The following is a 17,676-nucleotide window of genomic DNA, read 5'->3' as shown; positions in this document are numbered from 1 at the left end:
ATACACGGGTGCGTCTACTGGCCGTGTGAGACGCACAGGCTGGCATATAAGCGTGTGGCTGGCCGTGTGACCCAAGTCAATAATCTCCCTAGTTTTCCCACGGCCATGGCACTCGGGCGTGTCTCTGGTTGTGTAGTCAGTATGTATGCCCTGTTTTCACACGGCTTATGACCCGGGCGTGTCTGGTGGCCGTGTGAGGCACACACCTTGTTCACACGGACGTGTAACCCTAAAATCGAAGAAAATTTTATAAGTTTCTTAAAGTTTGCAAGTGTTATCGGTTTAGTCCTGAACCACTTCTAAGCATGTTTTAAGGTCTTATAGAGCTTTATAAGGGACAAAGTGAATGATTTGAATGCATTTTGATTATGAATGCGTATATTTATGAATTATGTTGTGATTGATCAATAACACCTCGTAACCCTATTTCGGCTAAGAATACGGGTTAGGGTGTTATAGTATGAGTATTTTCTAAGTATTCGATGTTATTTCATTAGGTACATCGAGTAATCAAAGATTAATAGAATGAATATGAATATATGTATGGAAGGTTACATGGTTATAATTTATAAATTGAAAATTAATGTTGTGAAGAATTGATATAAGATTTGATAATGGTGAATTAAGTGTTGACTGGAATTTGGAAAGCAAAGCTTATTACGCACGTTCAAGATTGGTTGTATTTATGTCTTATTGATTCATTTGCTAACATTTGAAATGCGTGTGTATAGGAAGGAATGATGTGCAATTGGCATATAATGAATTCTTATTTGAATGGTTTAAATTTTGTATGTTCAGTAAGAGTAAGTTCATGTTATATGAGCTTACTAAGCTTAATTCTAATGTTAGTTATTTCATTTCTTTGTAGGTTATTAGAAAGCTAGATCGGTTGGGAACATTGTCGAAGCATGATCACATTATTCATCAATCCATTTTGGTGGTTTTTGAATGTTTTAACCTATGGTTATAAATGGCATGTATAGGGTTGTATGTTAAATTGGTATGCTTTGGGTTGTGCCAAGCTTTGGTATGTTTTAATATCTTTTGTTACTAGTTGTGCATGGTCTTTAGGAATTATGAAAGAAATGGTTTATTAATATGTGTTTAGTTCATTAAAGTGATTAAATGATATATGTGTTTGGGCATGTAACGCCTCAATTTTCGGGAATTCTGTTAATGTTGGCATAGGTTTAATTATGTTAGTGGGCCTCTAGAAGGCCCAAGCTTAAGATAGAACCCGAAAATTTTAGTTAATTTTTGTTCCATAAGAAAAATGGGGTGAAATTATGAAATGGAACCTATGTGAAAATGTTTGAAAATGCTATAGGCTAAATTGAAATGGCCAAATAAATAGGAGGATTTACATGACAAACCTCCCATTTTACATGAAGTGGCCAGCCATCATGTTGTTGTAGACAATATGAGCACTTGATATCCATAATTCATGGTACAAATTGATAATGGGTTAGGTAAATGTTCTATAAGAATGGATTAGGTAAATGTTCCATGATAATAGTTTAGGTAAATGTTCCATGATGGGCATTTCATGTCTTTTGTATTAAAGAATTAAATGGATGAAATATGATTAAAACAAAAAGGGGTGAAAAAAACAAAGTTTTTTTCCATCTTTTTTCATCATAGCCTAAAGTTAGAGAAGAGAAAGGAGAGAAGAAAGCTCTTGAATGTTCGGTCACTTGGGGAAGAAAATTGAAGGTAAGTTCATGGTAGTTTGCTTTTATTTTGAGGTTCATGAGTTCTTCTTGATTCTACCTTAACTCTTGAAGCATATTTTGGTTTTTAGTTTTGTTGTGAGCATTTAGTCATGAATTAAAATGAAGGAAATGGTTGTTGTTTCATGTTCTTTTGATGAAAAATGGAAGATAGGTGAAGTTGAGCCAAACAAATGAGCATGCATGTGCCTTAGATGTTAAAGGGAAAAATCGGCTAACATGTTGTGCTTTAAAATGATGAAATGGAGATTATACTTAAGTAAAATTATAGATATGTGATGATTGATTGGTTATATACATGTTTAAATAACATGCATGCAAGTTATGTGTGAAAGAGTGATTTGGTAATAAATCTGCTTGGGACAGCAGCAGTAACGTGACTTTGGAAAATCACCATAAATTGTGAGAGATGAGTTAGACGGTGAATAAAATTATGTAATTAAAGCTTAATGAGTCTAGTTTCAAATGAAATAAACGAGAACATATTTTGAATTCTGTACAATGAGAAATTTGATTCGTAATGAAGAGTGGTCAGATTAGTCAAACAGTGAAACATGGGAAACTTTGAGAAAAATCTGGTATTGATTGGCTAAACTAAAAATTTTGAAAATTTTATTAATAGAAGATATATGAGTCTATTTTCAGGGAAAATTAATGGAACTTGATTTGGAGTTTCGTAGCTCCAGTTATAAATGATTTAGTGACTGTTGCTCAGGAAGATAGCTTGCAGTGAAATTTTGATTATGTGGTAAACATTGACAAAAAAATTGTTAATGAGTTGCTTATTGATTTCTTATAATCTTACTATGATCTGTAGGTGTGGTTGGACGAATATTGTAAGGGGTTAATATGTAGTTCGTGTTTGAATAGTTAGATTAACGTGTTAGTAATCCAATTGTAGGCGGTTCGTGTGTGGATCTCGTCAGCATATCGTCGCAAACAGGTGTGTAAATAACACCCTCTTATAGACTAGATCGGCACAAGTCGAAAAGCTGAAAAGCCGGTATTTTGAGATCTTGCGAGTGTGTGAATGCTCATGAGATTAATAGTTTGATGTATATGGTAAATTAAAGTGATAAGACTGCAGAGTGCGCGATTCTGTGCATTTTGATATTTTTGGGCTTAATGGGCCAAAAACGGGAGAATGGGCCAACAGGCCCAAATTTTTAAGAAAACACGGTAAGTGTTTCTGATCGTGCGCAAATGGCTATGTTATGTATGAAAACCTTAAGAATAGTTAAATTACTTGAATACCCCTGTGTATGCAAAATTACCATTATACCCCTAGGGTTACTTTTGAGTGAAAAGCATGACGATCCGATTACGTATGATGTATGCCATGATTATATATCATTGCATGGGGACTTGGGTTATACTATGGAGGAAGCGTCCAGATGGCTATGCCACAATTATCTGATCTGGTGGCTCTGCCACATATATCTGTCCTGGTGGCTATGCCATAATTATCTGATCTGGTGGCTCTTCCACATATATCTGTTCTGGTGGCTCTGCCACAATATCTGTATCTGGTGACTTCGTCACAATATCTGGCAGCCTCGTTGCGATTTTTGTGGTGTGTAGCGGTTGGGTGGGTCGAGTAGTCTCCCCACATGGTGTAAGGCTGGTACGGGGGTGTTATGGATGAATCTGGGTTGGGTTTCTGCATAAACATGTACTATCTATTCTGTTCTGTTATGGTCCTATGGGCCTATGGGCTTTATTCTGAATTCTGTTCTGGGCTAAGGGCAACTTATTCTATTTCTGTGGTTTAAGCTGATGTAGGCTATGGTTGGGTTAATTTACACACTGACTTTCCCAAACTCACCCTTTTATTTTCATCCACGCAGTAATCCCCAACCATAGTGGGCTTGGAGTCATGAAGGAATTTGGAGTGGCCACCCGTTCTGAAAGTTTGATATTCTTCTGGTGAACTGGACATCCTTTTATTTACGTTTGAAGTTTTGGGTTTTTAAATGTAATAAGGCCGCTTAATTATTTTTAATGGTTTTAATATGTATTACTAAGATAGGTATTACTTATTTTAACTGTTGAAATTGGATAGCTTTAGGGCGCGTTTTCAAAAACAACAATTGATTTCAAAATAACACAACAACAAACAAAGCTTCCGCAATGAAAGTATTTTCCAAAATTAATCACTTTTCCTAAAAATGAGTTAATCAAATCGGTTTCCTAGAAACATCCATGACGTTAAGGTGTGGCAACGGCGGTATGCATGTCTAGGATTGGATCCGAAGGGAGCTTGGTACTTAAGCAGTCCGATGGACTCACCACCTCTTTTCCGGTTTCCTACCTGGTGCACAGCTTCCGTTCACTTTAACCTATAATGAAATTATCTTTTAAAACACTAAGTAAGTTTTTCTGGATCAACAATATAAAATGTTTTGAACGCTTCGATGTGGCATGTCGGATTCAGTAATAACGTCTGGGCCGGGTTTGGGGTGTTACAGGGCATGTAATAGGTGTTTATCTAGTTTGATCACATGGTGTATTTTGACGCTTCTTGTGTCTAGTTGTATATATATAGTTTTATTTGGCTTGCATATGTTTAAACTTTTGTGGCTATGATCATTTTATTTTGCCTATCTAAATTGGTAAGTTTTGATGGTATAATTACAAAAGAAACGGTCTTTCGGTATTCATGATATATGTGGTTGAGATATGATCTTGTAGTTTAGTTCATGAATGGTTTTGGAGTGTGAATTGGAGAGCCCATTCCTGAAATATTGGTTAGTCATAGGTTGGATGGGAATTTGACATGTTTTTTATGCTTTGGATGTACTCTTAACCATGTGAAATAGGTTAGATATGGTATGCATTGGTATGCAAGTAAGTGAGCCTGAAATGGATTGTTTTAGGGGCAATTTTTACTGCGCATGGTCTGGGACATGGGTTGTCACATGGCCATGTATGTGTGTCATATTAATTTAGGTGCAGGTGTCACACGGTCTGGCACACGACCTGCGACATAGCCGTGTAACCCAAGTTAGTGATTTACGCGGTTTGACACATTGGCGGGGGTACGGTTGTGTGTCCCATAGTTTGAGTGCCCACATGGCTTGGGTTATGTCACATGGCTGTTTGACCCCTATTTTTGCAAATTTTGAAGTTTGGCCTAAAGGTTCTCTTTTGATTCGAATATGTCCCTAATTGTTCCCAAACTATTTTTTGGGCCATTGAAGTCCAATTTAAGGCCCATAAAAGTATTTATATCATAATTAAATTACGTTATCGAATATAAATATGTGAATTGCATGTTGGTCTATGTTGAGATGTCTAAGGTTATGTTTTGCATTATAATGCTTTATAACCCTAATTTGGCATTGGAGACGGGTTAAGGGTGTTACAATGTTTTTATTTCTTTTATTCATTGTTGATATTTTCTTTATCTTATCATGTTTATGTTAGTAGTTTAGTTAATCAATGGGTTGAGTAAATAGTTGATATCATTTGTAACATTTTCCTATGGGTTCGATCATCAACATACTTTCTAATGGATTTATTTCATTGTAATTATTATTTGACAATAATATTATGCACTTGCAATTATGAAGGGAATAATTAGTAATATTTTGAAGCTAATTGAATATTTCTTGTTAAACTAAATTTTTATGCACTATTTTTGTCGACTAGAGTACTTTGGCCAAGATGCTCTATACTTAAAGCCAAGAGATAATGAGATAAGGGGCAACCTTCTCTTGTCGATTTGAACACCTTCGTTAAAGCACCATTCTCAAGAATCTGCATTGATTGAAGATGTGATGTAATCCATTATGACTCGAATCAAATTCCTTAGAAAGCATGTGTTTGTCAGATAGTCCTTTATAAAATCCATCCTCACACAATCATATGCTTTATCTAAATCCACTTTGATAAGCATCCAAAATTTCTTATTGTTCGCGATATTCAAATGATGTGCATGTGTACACAGTGATAAACAAGTAATAAAGTAGTAAGTATAGGGTTATCATCTCCATAAGGATTGTATAAATGAATCAACAATTGCAAAGTTAATTATTAACAATTAAGTAAATAATAGATATTGTGATTTGTAGATTTAATTAAGAACTTAAAATTAAATAAAACAAAGTAAGAAAACAAATAAAATAACACCATAAAAAGAATAGCAATAGATGAGTTTAACACAAAGTTTAACAATAATGAAATAAAAGACTTGAATAATTATTTCTCTTTTAACATGCAATTAATAAAGGCAGTGCTAAAAAATTTTTACGATTAATTAGTGGCAATATGATGATTTATTAATCCAATTTCTTCAAGTTATATGCTTCTCTCGAAGTCCTATATCAATCTTTTAGTTACTTAATATATATATATGCCAAATTAACATCAAGATCACATTTTTAGGCATCGTTTATAAGGACTATGCATGCAACAATTATCTTTCGATATCGATATCAACATGCATCATTCAAGTTGTGTGTCTATAAATTATTTCCTCTTCTCAGATTAAATAATTAATTTTTTTTACTTACCAATGATGTCCATGCATTTGTAAGTTGATCATGTAATTACTTAAACAAATAAACAATAATAAGCACAAACATTAGTAGAAAAGAATCAATAATAATATATCAAATATTCATAGTCATTTTAGCAAGACAGCATTGAGTTGTGATCATTAAATTTAAAGCAAGAAGAAAATTTGCAATCATGTTCATCAACACAATAACAAAACAACAGATAAGATACGAGGAAGATGAAAGATGAATAGCCAATGGTGGTTCTCCGTGACTAATGCACGTTTAAGATGAGATGCTAGTTGAATCTGGTGGTTCTCTGTGGCTAACTTTTACTTGCTCTCTCATGGTGGCTTTGCTTCTCTCCTAGGTGTTGCTCTCAACTTAACTTTTTTAAGCTTTTGATTTTCTTTTCAGCTCTTAATTTATAAAATGAATGCTCTCAATTATGGTGTGTTTGAAGTGTAGCTAGTGCACATTATTTATACTTGTTAGGCCAATTGATCTCTATCTATTTTTGGCATTGGTTCCTTGATTCATGGTGGAGTTTGCTTGATTTTATCCATGCTGATTCAGGGCTATTGTTATTTCCTCCTTGGTGGTTGATAGTTGCTTGATTTTTTCCAATGCAGTTGAGGTAGGTGTAAACTAGGTCTTCTTCCACTTTTGTGGATGATTTGGGAAAATTTGGACATTTTGGGTTGTCCAAACTTAGTGGTCCTCTCCAACATTGGGTTAAGGAGTATTTTTAGGTCTAACAAGCAAATTTGAGGCATCCAAAGATGACAACATCTCAGCCTAATCTCATAAGTTTTATGTTGCAGTCTTGTTGCGGCATTGAGCATCAGCATGTGAACTTCAGCTCCTTCTTTCTTCTAAGTCCACCAGTGACCTTTATGGATGAAAATCTCTTGTTCTAGAATATAAATCAACCAACGTGTATTATTTTAATAAAAATTATAATTAACAAAAATTAGAATAATTGCAACAGAAATTGTTATCAATCACCCTTAACTTGTATGAAATTGTAAGTTAAAAGGTATTCAAATAACTCTATAATTTAGAGTTGTCACTTACCTCAACTAGTCCATATTGAATATATGATATCTTGAGCTATTATAATATTATCGATACTCTACCTATCAGCTTAAAGCTAGCCTAGTTTGGTGCAATCAACATTCGAAAGATGATCTTCAAATTATCAATAATGAGTTAAGTCACAAAATTGTATAGCACAATACATAAACTCTTATTGAGAGATGGGCTAAAGTTATTACTACCAAGAATACCTTTGATCCTCTCGCAAACTAAGTTTTAAATTGTATTGAATTAATTTTGAAAAAAATAATGCAAGAAAACCATCACATCATAATGTCTTAAATGGAGCCAAATCAAAGAGAGCCTTCTGTTGCAATTACATTAGTGAAATAAATAGTAATGTACAATATTGATTTAAATAACAAGATTGAACCAGAATAATATAGATATATATATATATATATATATATATATAAATTGAAAAAAAAAGAAATTGGAAATAAAACTGGATTGAAATTTTGTACTCGTAGGTAGGTAGAAACCTGACTGGTAGTTAAGACCTGTTTTCACAGTTTCCTTAAGACAGATTCGGCCCCTCTTTTGGTGTTAGAGAAATATTGGTCGACTGTCTCCCAGGATACAATAACAAGATGAGCACAGAAGTAGCACAACTGCAGTGATCAATAAATTGTAGCCTAGTTTTCTTCTATCATCGAAAACAGGTTCAGAATATGCAGGGAAAAGATCTCGAAATTTTTGCAGAAAAAATAGAGAAAAATTCAGTGTGCTTTTTCTTCTTCAACTTATTTCAGTTTAAATAAAATATTTAAAATGATGGAACTTTTGAAAATTTTGACTATTGGAGCCATTAACGTCCATGAATTAAGGAGCCACTAAAAACCTAAATTAATGTCTGAATTAAAAGAGCCATTAAACTCAATTTAATATTTGTCCTTTTAATTCCAAACAGAATACGTAGATATAAGCTCTATTATGGAAAAATAAAATTACGTATTAGGATAAAATATGAGCAAGCCTAGAAGGACCTGGGCCTAACTATTTCAGACATTTCACGTCGCCCACGTCGTGCGGGTGCATCCTCAACCCTGGCAAGCTTAGATTTACACCCCCTACACGCGAGGGAGAGCATTAGCTTAGTTATTCAATAACCATTAAGTTGGTTCATATATATAAACATATCCACACTTGATATTTAACAAATGTGGAACTAAGCTTTCCATTTTCCTTAACATAATTCACAAGCGGCTTGCTTTGAGCATTAGTTTCTCATTCATCACACAACCATTTTGAGCATATGATATACCGTTGTAAAGGTCTCATCAGATATAATATAAAACCATAATTTTATGATTCATATCTCCACCTTTACCAATCGAGAATGTGCCTCAAAGCTTCCAAAAATCTATTTTTTTCCAAAACCTTAATTATTTTATCATTGGTGACTTTTATATTTAGCATTTTAGAATCAACAAGCTCCATTATTGGAAATAGCCCATGCAATAGAAATAGTCTTGTAGTACCCCACTGTTTGTATAAAGTTGTTGGAAGAAAGAAATAGTCTCAGCTTTCCTTATAAAAGAGAAAAAAAAGAAATAGTGTCAGTTTGGAGAAATAGTCTTAGCTTTCCTTATAAAAGAGAGAAAAAAAGAAATAGTCTCAGTTTGGAGAAGTTCATAACCATTACACGAGTTCCCATGACAGCTTTGATGTTGAGATACTTTTCACCAATGTGAAATTGTGGAAATATCTTGTATTACAGTTACCTTGTTCTAGTCATTTGCTTCTTAATTTTTGTCTCCAATAAAGCTTTTCTTGGTCCAATAATCCTTCTATTATAAAAATAGGTATGAAAAATAGTTTATTGAGGCAATGAAATTTTAATTTTATTCATAAAATAAAACATTTGTGATGATATCTAAAGTAATAATTTTGATCAAACAAAGTATACGTGTTTCTAAGCTAGGAAGATAAGCTAAAAATTAGAGCTGAATGATCTTTTGCACTATTCTCGAAAGTGGGTTCTAACTAAAAAAACCCAACACATGATGAAAACCGTGACTTTTGAAAGGGTGCAGCTGACTTTCTCTTTGGGTAGATATCCAAAATAAAAAAATTCAATTTTAAAGTTTGAATTATATTTGTCAAGGAGAATGTAATTATAATCTCACAAATTTTAAACAAGAAAAGAAATTTAGAAGTATTTGAGTTCGAGAGAACAACTTAAATAAATTTTTCACTAAAATTCAGCAAAGTTTCCCCATGATTTCCTTTCAATTTCAGTACCCCCTAATTTCTATGTGTAGAGAAAAATTCACAAGAGTTATAATATAACAGGATGAAAGAGGAAAAATAATTGTTTCGTTTTCTCCTTTCTATCTTATCATCATCTTTTTCTTCTTCCAATTTTCTTCTTCTAACCCTAGTTGTTGCTGCCATGAGTCGCCACTATCCATGGCCTTTTCTCGTCAATCCTAACATCTCCACTTTTAGTCCATTCTTTTAAACATCCTATCCTAGTAAATTATTAATTATCAATGGAGTAACATATTCCTAGTAACACAACAAGCTGATAATAACCGGGGGGATTTTCCCATCATAAAACCCCAAAAAGCAATCTTCTTGAACTCGCCTGCTTGTTGGGTTTTTCATGGACTCTAAAATCAGATTCATTAGTAAACCACCCTTACATATTTTTTGGCCCCTATTATAATCTGTCATATACATGCATTTTACACTCAAGAAAAGCAAAAAAGGGCATTTAGTTTAAATGTGAAAAGAAAAACTGCGGATTGGTATTTGCAGTCTAGCAAATACTCTAGATTCATACCTTAGAATAATTATTGTAATTGAGAAGCTTATCCTTTTCCAATCGAAGTTTCAATATCTGGTTGATGATTGGTGTAGTATCCAAATCAGCACTTGATGCCTAAGTTATATAAGCACGGTAGAGTTCCTCACACAAGGCACGATTACGAGTATGTTGCATAACAAAAATAAAACTTGGAGCATCCAATGTAATCATCCATGGTTTATTCTCAGTAGTTGAATTTTCATGCCTCTAGGTGAGTACAGAGAAAGAACAAATACTAGATGGCAGATAACAGAAACTGCACTAGACTTGACAATGAGAGACCATTAATAAATGCAAACACGTGCTGAAATTTGGAAAAGAATACCTTGGACACTACTGTTTGAACAGCTAGCCCAAAAGCAGTTCCAGGCAAACCATCAATTTCTTTCTTATCAGTTATCAGTTTTTCAAAATTGTTTGTGGCATCCAAAACATTCTCACTAAATTTGTGATACAACCTGTAAATTAGCTCATAGTAAAAAGAAAATAATAGCCAAAAGAAATGAAAATGATACAATTCAGCATAAATGTTTATATGGTTACAAGAAGAAACCAGACACCAAAAACTACTATATTGTACCTATTCAATTTTGTTAAATTGTTCTCTTTTATCGTTTTCAAGTGAAACACCATTAAGAACAACTTCTTTTATCTGGGCTGAATACATACAATAAAACAAAAGAGATATCAGGACAAACACTCATAGAAACTAAAAGGAATGGAAGAAGCATGTTGTAATGAGAACATTTTTATATCTGCAATATCTATATGCAACAACACTGTGACAGCCTTAAAACGACCCTAGTCGGAATGTGGTTTCGGGACCACAAAACCGAGGCATAAAAATAATTTGATATTTATTTTGATGCCTATAATATGTGTTAACTCATGTGTGACATTTTTGATGCTTTAATTTAGAGTTATAAATGTGAATTTCACTAGAAAGGACCTAGTAGTAAACTTTAAAAGTATGAAGGGGAAATGTGTAATGACTAGTTGATCATGCATGCAAAAATGAGGGGTTTGCATGTCAACTTCCCATTTATTAGCTAATGGCCGCCATGACAAGGGTGTATGGGCTAAACATGTCATGAAACATGTTTTGTTGGTGCATTAGGGAGAAACAATAAACAAATAAGTATGGGTGATAAAGAAAGAAAAAAAAATGTGTGTGAAGGCTTCTCCCCCATTCTCGTGAGTAGAGGAAAAGAAGAAAAAAATTGTTGTTCATTTTTTTTTTCACTTTCTTTGAGCTGAAATTCTAAGGAAGAAGGAAGGGGTCTTGCTTCATGCTTGGTTTGGAGGGGGGATTAGGAGGAGGTTTGGCCATACTTGTGTTGAGATTAAGGTAAGTTTGATGTTTTGCCATGAGATTCATGTATATTTTAGTAGTTAGCTTGAGTTCTAACTAGCCATGGTTCAAATCCTCACTATGTCATGGAGATGATATTCGGCTAAGGTGAGATTGTGTTGACATCATTTGCATGCTAAAAGTGAAACTTTGTAATGGTACATGTGATGGTGGATTGATGATTTTTAAATATTCTTTTTAACACTTTTGAGTGAGAGTTTGATAGATACTATGAGATTAAACTTCATGACATTGTAAGCTTGTAAGTTGGATGATGAAATCCATGCTTTGTGATGGTAAATGGTGTGGAAGGAATATTCGGCCATGATGAAAATATATGGGATAGTTATAATCAATTTGAGATTCGGCTCTTGCACCTACATGCATATATGTTGCACATGATGTATTGGTATGACATATATACTATCTCAAGGTATATATTTTGCATATGATGATGTTTCGGTTATGAAATAAATGAGAGATGTGTATTGAGCTACGATATGTGTCGTTAGTTAGTAAAATGTATGCTATTTTGTGTGGTATTAAGTGTATGATTGGCCTCAACATGGACATGCATATTCGGCCACATGAGGGGAAATTGGTGTGCATGCATTCGGTTAGAGGCAAGCATATTGATGCCTAACGAGTATATATATTGGCTAAGTACCTTGTATTCCTCTTTCGATGCTCAAATGATTAAACCGATTTATTTGTTAAATTAAGCTCAAGAGCAAAGGGGAACTAGATCCGACAAAGGGAAGGAAAAAGTGTTCGATTAGCCATTGAAATCATTCGACGACATCCTATGTAAGTTCTTGAGTAATAGAGCTTAAATTCGAATTGATTAGATCATGTTTAAAGCAAATTAAAATCATGCTCTTTGTGTGTGGCTATTGAGCGAAATTGCAAATGTGATAAGTGACTTGTGTTTGAATTTTGCTAATGAAAGCGAAATATGAATGTGTTATGATTTATTGATAAATGTACATGGTTATTCGAATGATATCGGGCTAAGTCCCGAAGGCTTTGTGCTAAGTGACTAAATCCGGAATAAGATCCGACGGCATACGTCGAGTTACTAAATCCGGACTAAGATCCGAAGGCTTTCGAGCGAGCTACTAAATCCGGGTTAAGTCCGAAGGCATTCGTATGCGAGTTATCATAATCGGGCTATGTCCGAAGGCATTTGAATGTGTAGCCATATCCGGTTAAACTCAAGATCGTGATTCAAGAATGAATGAACTCTGCTGTAAAATTTCAGCTAATACGCTTGAAAATTCCAGCAACGAGGTATGTTCGTATGTGCTTTGGAATAGTTGATTCCCTTCGAATAATACTCGCTCAATCGAGAAATGAGCTTTCGGCATTTGGCTAAGATGAACCCCTTATGTATGAATATAGGGGATGGAATGTGAAATAAGTATGATATTGAGAATTTGTGCATATGAAATTATCCGTTAGCTATATGAATGTTATGCTTTTGTTGTGCTGGAATCCCTTGCTCTAACTTACTAAGCATAAATTGCTTACTCCGTTTCTCTGTTTCTCTGTCTATAGATTTTGGCTCATCAGCTATCGGACTCGGGATTTCTAGAAGTCGAAGTCTCCCACACTATCAAAGTCCCTTTCGGTATATATTTTGGTTGGATTTTGAAATGGCATGTATAGGACTACCCTTTTGTTGCGTTTTAAGTACTTTTGTGATGTATGTGTGTACGACAATGCGAAAATGGCTCGTAAAAGTGGAGTATGGCATTAGACTATTTGTGCTTATGTATATATGTATGGTTTTATGATGTGACTAAAAACTGAATGGGAGTGTGAGCAAATGATCAGCCATTGGAATGGCTAAAAATGATTATATGTGGACCTATGTATGACAAAACTTTAGTTGGTCCATAGAAACCACGAAATAAGTAAGGTTTACCTGAAAAATAGATGCTGACAGCAGCAGTGGTGTGGATTTGAAAAATCACTAAAAATTGTAGGAATAGAATTAAATAGTGAATAAATTATGTAAATGAACCTTGATGAATCTACTTTCATATGGAAGAAACGAAACGGTCATATGAATTATATGTTAAGAGATATTAAAGTTCTCGTGAAATAGGGCCAGAACCGTTTCTGGATCCCCTGTTCCGAATTTAGAAATTCATTGTAAATTAACCAGAGATAATTAGGAGTCATGCCATATATGTATAGATTCCTCTCTAAGTTTAGTTTCTATAGAAATAGACAGCATCAGTATTGAAGCCCTGTACAGGGAGATATCCAATTCGTAACACAGGAAGGTCAGTGTAGTCGATCCCTTCAATAGGGGAGACTTTAACTAATAAACTGTACTAATTGGCTCGACCAAAAATTCTAGAAAAAAAATCTGTAGATGGAAATATGAGTCTTGTTTCAGGGAAAAATTACGAAACAAATTTTCGAGCTTTGAAACTCAAGATATGATTTTTAAGGCGACAACGACGCGATAACCAGCTTGTCTGGAAATTTCTAAATGGATTGTGAAGATAGTTAAACTAAGTTTGTGTGCACCTTGTGTTCGATTCCGTAACGGACTCGAGTGCAGGTGTTACAATTTTATTGGTATCAGAGCTACGATTTAGTCGATTTTAGGACTACCGTAATGTGTTGGGTCTAGCTATACATGCCATTTTATGTGATTATTTGATAGTGTGGTGATTTCGACAATTGAAATGTGTTTATTTATAGTAATGGATCCGATCCGACCGAAGCGGTAGTGATGATCTTGAGAGTGTAGCGCTGCTCCAAAGACAAGGGACGACTTGGCGGACTCTCAACCTAATGCTAGTAATCCAAATGATGAAGCTAGACAAGCTTTCTATAGCGTGATGAATGATTGGTTTAACCAATACATTCGAACAAATCTACTATTCCACAACCTCCATTCCCAACAAATACAACCCCCGCACCTACAATGCCTAGGGTAACTGACCAAATAAGGTCAAGTAAGCCCCCAGTTGATAGAATCCGGAAACACGAGGCTACTGAATTTAAGGCTACGGATAGCGACGACGCCGAGCAAGCTGAATTTTGGTTGGACAACACTATCCGGGTACTCGATGAGCTATCTTGTACACCTGATGAATGCCTAAAGTGTACTATCTCCTTGCTACGCGATTCTTCCTACAATTGGTGGAGTACTCTGACTTCTGTTGTGTCCCGAGAGCAAGTAACTTGAGAGTTTTCCAAAGCGAGTTTGGAAGAAGTATATCATCGAGATTTGTTGATCAAAAGCGGAAGGAATTTCTTGAGCTTAAGCAAGGTTCTATGTCGATTCATCGACTCTGAGCGAAAATTTGTTAGACTTAGTAGATACGCCGGGAATGTGTTTCGTCCAAGGCTATCATGTATGGCAACGCCGAGGATGGGCTGAATGAAGATATAAAATGTTCGTTGGCATTCTTGAAATCGAGAGTTCGTAGTACTTGTCGAGCGAGCTTGTAAAGCCGAGGAGCTTAGAAAAGAAAAACAAAAAGTTGATGTGGGAACTGGAGAGTTTAGTAAAAGATCCTCGGAAAGTCTCTTCAACGAGCATCGAAGAAATTTCGAGATGATGTGGGCGGTCTAGAGGCACTTCGGGCCTTTTAGACGAGATCGTGATCGACCCACAATGGGTACACGAGGCACCGGTTGCCGTGTTGGGAATGAACGTCGAGATAGAGCGAAGTGTCGACATTGTGGCAAATGGCATTACGGAAGTTGTAGATTCCATGACCGCTCTGTTACAAGTGCGGATCAGTTAACCACTTCATTAAAGATTGCCCGAGGTTGTCTGAACAGAATGTAGATCAGAGTGGGAAACCGGGTGCTACCACTGCCCAAGGTAGACCATCTAGAAATATGGGCAATGCTAGTGGTGGCCAGAGAGGATCTAGAGATGCTACGACCAGATCCGAGGCTCGCGCTCCTGCTAGAGCTTATGCTATACGTGCCTGCGAGGATGCTTCATCGCCAGATATTATTACGGGTACTTTCACTCTCTTTGATACTAATGTGATTGCTTTGATTGACCCTGGTTCCACTCATTCTTATATATGCGAAACCTTAGCATCCAGTAAGACTTTACCTATTGAGTCTACTGAGTTCGTAATTCGGGTGTCAAATCCCTTGGGTCGTTACGTGCTTGTTGACAAAGTGTGTAAGAAATGCCCCCTAGTAATTCGAGGATCCTGTTTTCCGGCGGACTTGATGCTTTTGCCGTTCGACGAATTTAATGTTATCCTCGGTTTAGATTGGTTGACCGTGCATGATGCGGTTGTGAATTGCAAAGGCAAGACTATTGATTTGAGATGCGCAAATAATGAGATAATCCGAGTAGAGTCTACGGACTTAAAGGGTTGCCGGTGTAATATCGCAATGTTGGCCCGAAATATGTGAGAAAGGGTGCGAAGCATACCTTGCATATGTACTTGATGACAAGGAATTGGAAAAGAAACTCGAATCATGCACGTGGTTTGTGAATACGGATGTTTTCCGAAGAATTCTGGGTCTACCACTGCTCGGGAAGTAGAGTTTGGTATTGAGCTTGTACCAGGACTACGCCGATTTCGATAGCTCCGATCGTATGGCACCAACCGAGTTAAAAGAGTTGAAAGCTCGATTGCAAGAATTGACGGATAGAGGTTTCGCTCGACCCGATTTCTCACCTTAGGGTGCACCAGTATTGTTCGTGAAAAGAAGGACGGAACCATGAGGTTGTGCATTGACTATCGTCGTTGAATAAAGTGACGATAAAGAATAAATATCCGTTACAGCGTATTGATGACTTGTTCGATCGAGTTAAAGGGAGCCTCATTGTTTTCAAAGATAGATTTGAGATCGGGTATTACGATTCGGATTCGAGATTGGACGTACCCAAAGCGCTTTCGAGCGAGGTATGGTCACTCTGAGTTCTTGGTGATGCCGTTCGGGCTCACTAATGCCCTACGGTATTTATGGATTTGATGAATCGGATCTTTAGGCGAGATTTGGACCGGTTCGTAGTTGTGTTCATCGATGACATCTTGGTCTATTCAAGAGATGAGACCGAACATCTTGAACACCTAAGATTAGTGTTGCAAATTTTCCGGATAAGCGATTATACGCTAAGTTCAGCAAGTGTGAGTTTTGGTTAAGAGAGGTTAGCTTCTTGGGTCATGTGGTATCGCGTGACGGTATTCGAGTCGACCCAAGCAAAATTACAACCATACTTAGCTGAAACCTCCAAGAAATATTACCGAGGTTCGAGCTTTTTGGGACTTGCGGTTACTACCGACGGTTTGTAAAAGGATTCTCGATGATAGCCACACCCCATGTGAAACCGCTTGGAAGGATGTCAAGTTTGAATGGACGGAAAAGTGTCGAAAAGTTTCGATCAATTGAAAACTCATTTGTGAAGCTCAGTTTTAGTGCGGCCCGAATCGGCAAAGAGTTTGTCATTTATAGTGACGCCTCCCTACTTGGGTTAGGTTGCGTATTGATGCAAGAAGGTCGAGTTGTGGCCTACTGGCGTCGAGACAATTAAAGCCACATGAGAAAAATTATCCGACCCATGATCTCGAATTGGTCGCCATCGTATTCGCCTTAAAGATATGGCGACATTACTTATTTGGTGAGAAGTGCCATGTGTATTCGGATCACAAAAGTCTCAAATATTTGATGACTCAAAGAGACTTAAATCTGCGACAAAGGCGTTGGCTCGAGTTGTTAAAAGATTATGAGCTCGTCATTGATTATCACCCGGAAAGGCTAATGTGGTTGCGGACGCCTTAAGCGGAAATCACCATTAAGCTTCTGAGCGATGAATGTACACTTGTCTATCCTACCCGACAATGTGTTAGTAGCGAATTAAAGGCCAAACCATTGTTGACTCATCAAATTCGTGAAGCTCGGAAAGATGATGATGAGTTGCTTGCAAAAGCGGTGAGTGTGATCCGAACAAGGAATCGGAGTTTCAAATTGATGATGACGATTGTTTGAGGTTCGAAGTCGTCTGTGTGTTCCAAAGAATTGAACTTATTTCGATAATTCGAGCGAAGCCCATTGTAGCCGAATGGCAATCCACCCGGGAGTACGAAGATGTACAACGATTTGAAGCGTCGGTTTTGGTGGCATGGTATGAAGCGAGACATCTCCGACTTTGTTTGAGATGTTTAATATGTCAACAAGTGAAAGCGG

General features: G+C 36.2%; 1 long non-coding RNA gene across 1 annotated transcript in view; it reads left to right on the top strand.

Moving 5' to 3' along the window:
• The first annotated feature begins 1,630 nt into the window (after nucleotides 1–1,630).
• The window catches only part of LOC128290649 (uncharacterized), a 62,395-nt gene continuing 46,349 nt past the window's right edge, over nucleotides 1,631–17,676 (top strand). The window contains exon 1 of the long non-coding RNA XR_008280433.1: nucleotides 1,631–1,713. This is a non-coding gene — a long non-coding RNA (uncharacterized LOC128290649). The remainder of the gene's footprint in view (nucleotides 1,714–17,676) is intronic.

This window comes from Gossypium arboreum, chromosome 3 (genome assembly GCF_025698485.1).
Source record: "Gossypium arboreum isolate Shixiya-1 chromosome 3, ASM2569848v2, whole genome shotgun sequence".
Taxonomy (NCBI): domain Eukaryota; kingdom Viridiplantae; phylum Streptophyta; class Magnoliopsida; order Malvales; family Malvaceae; genus Gossypium; species Gossypium arboreum.
This window is presented reverse-complemented; position numbering and strand designations above follow the sequence as displayed.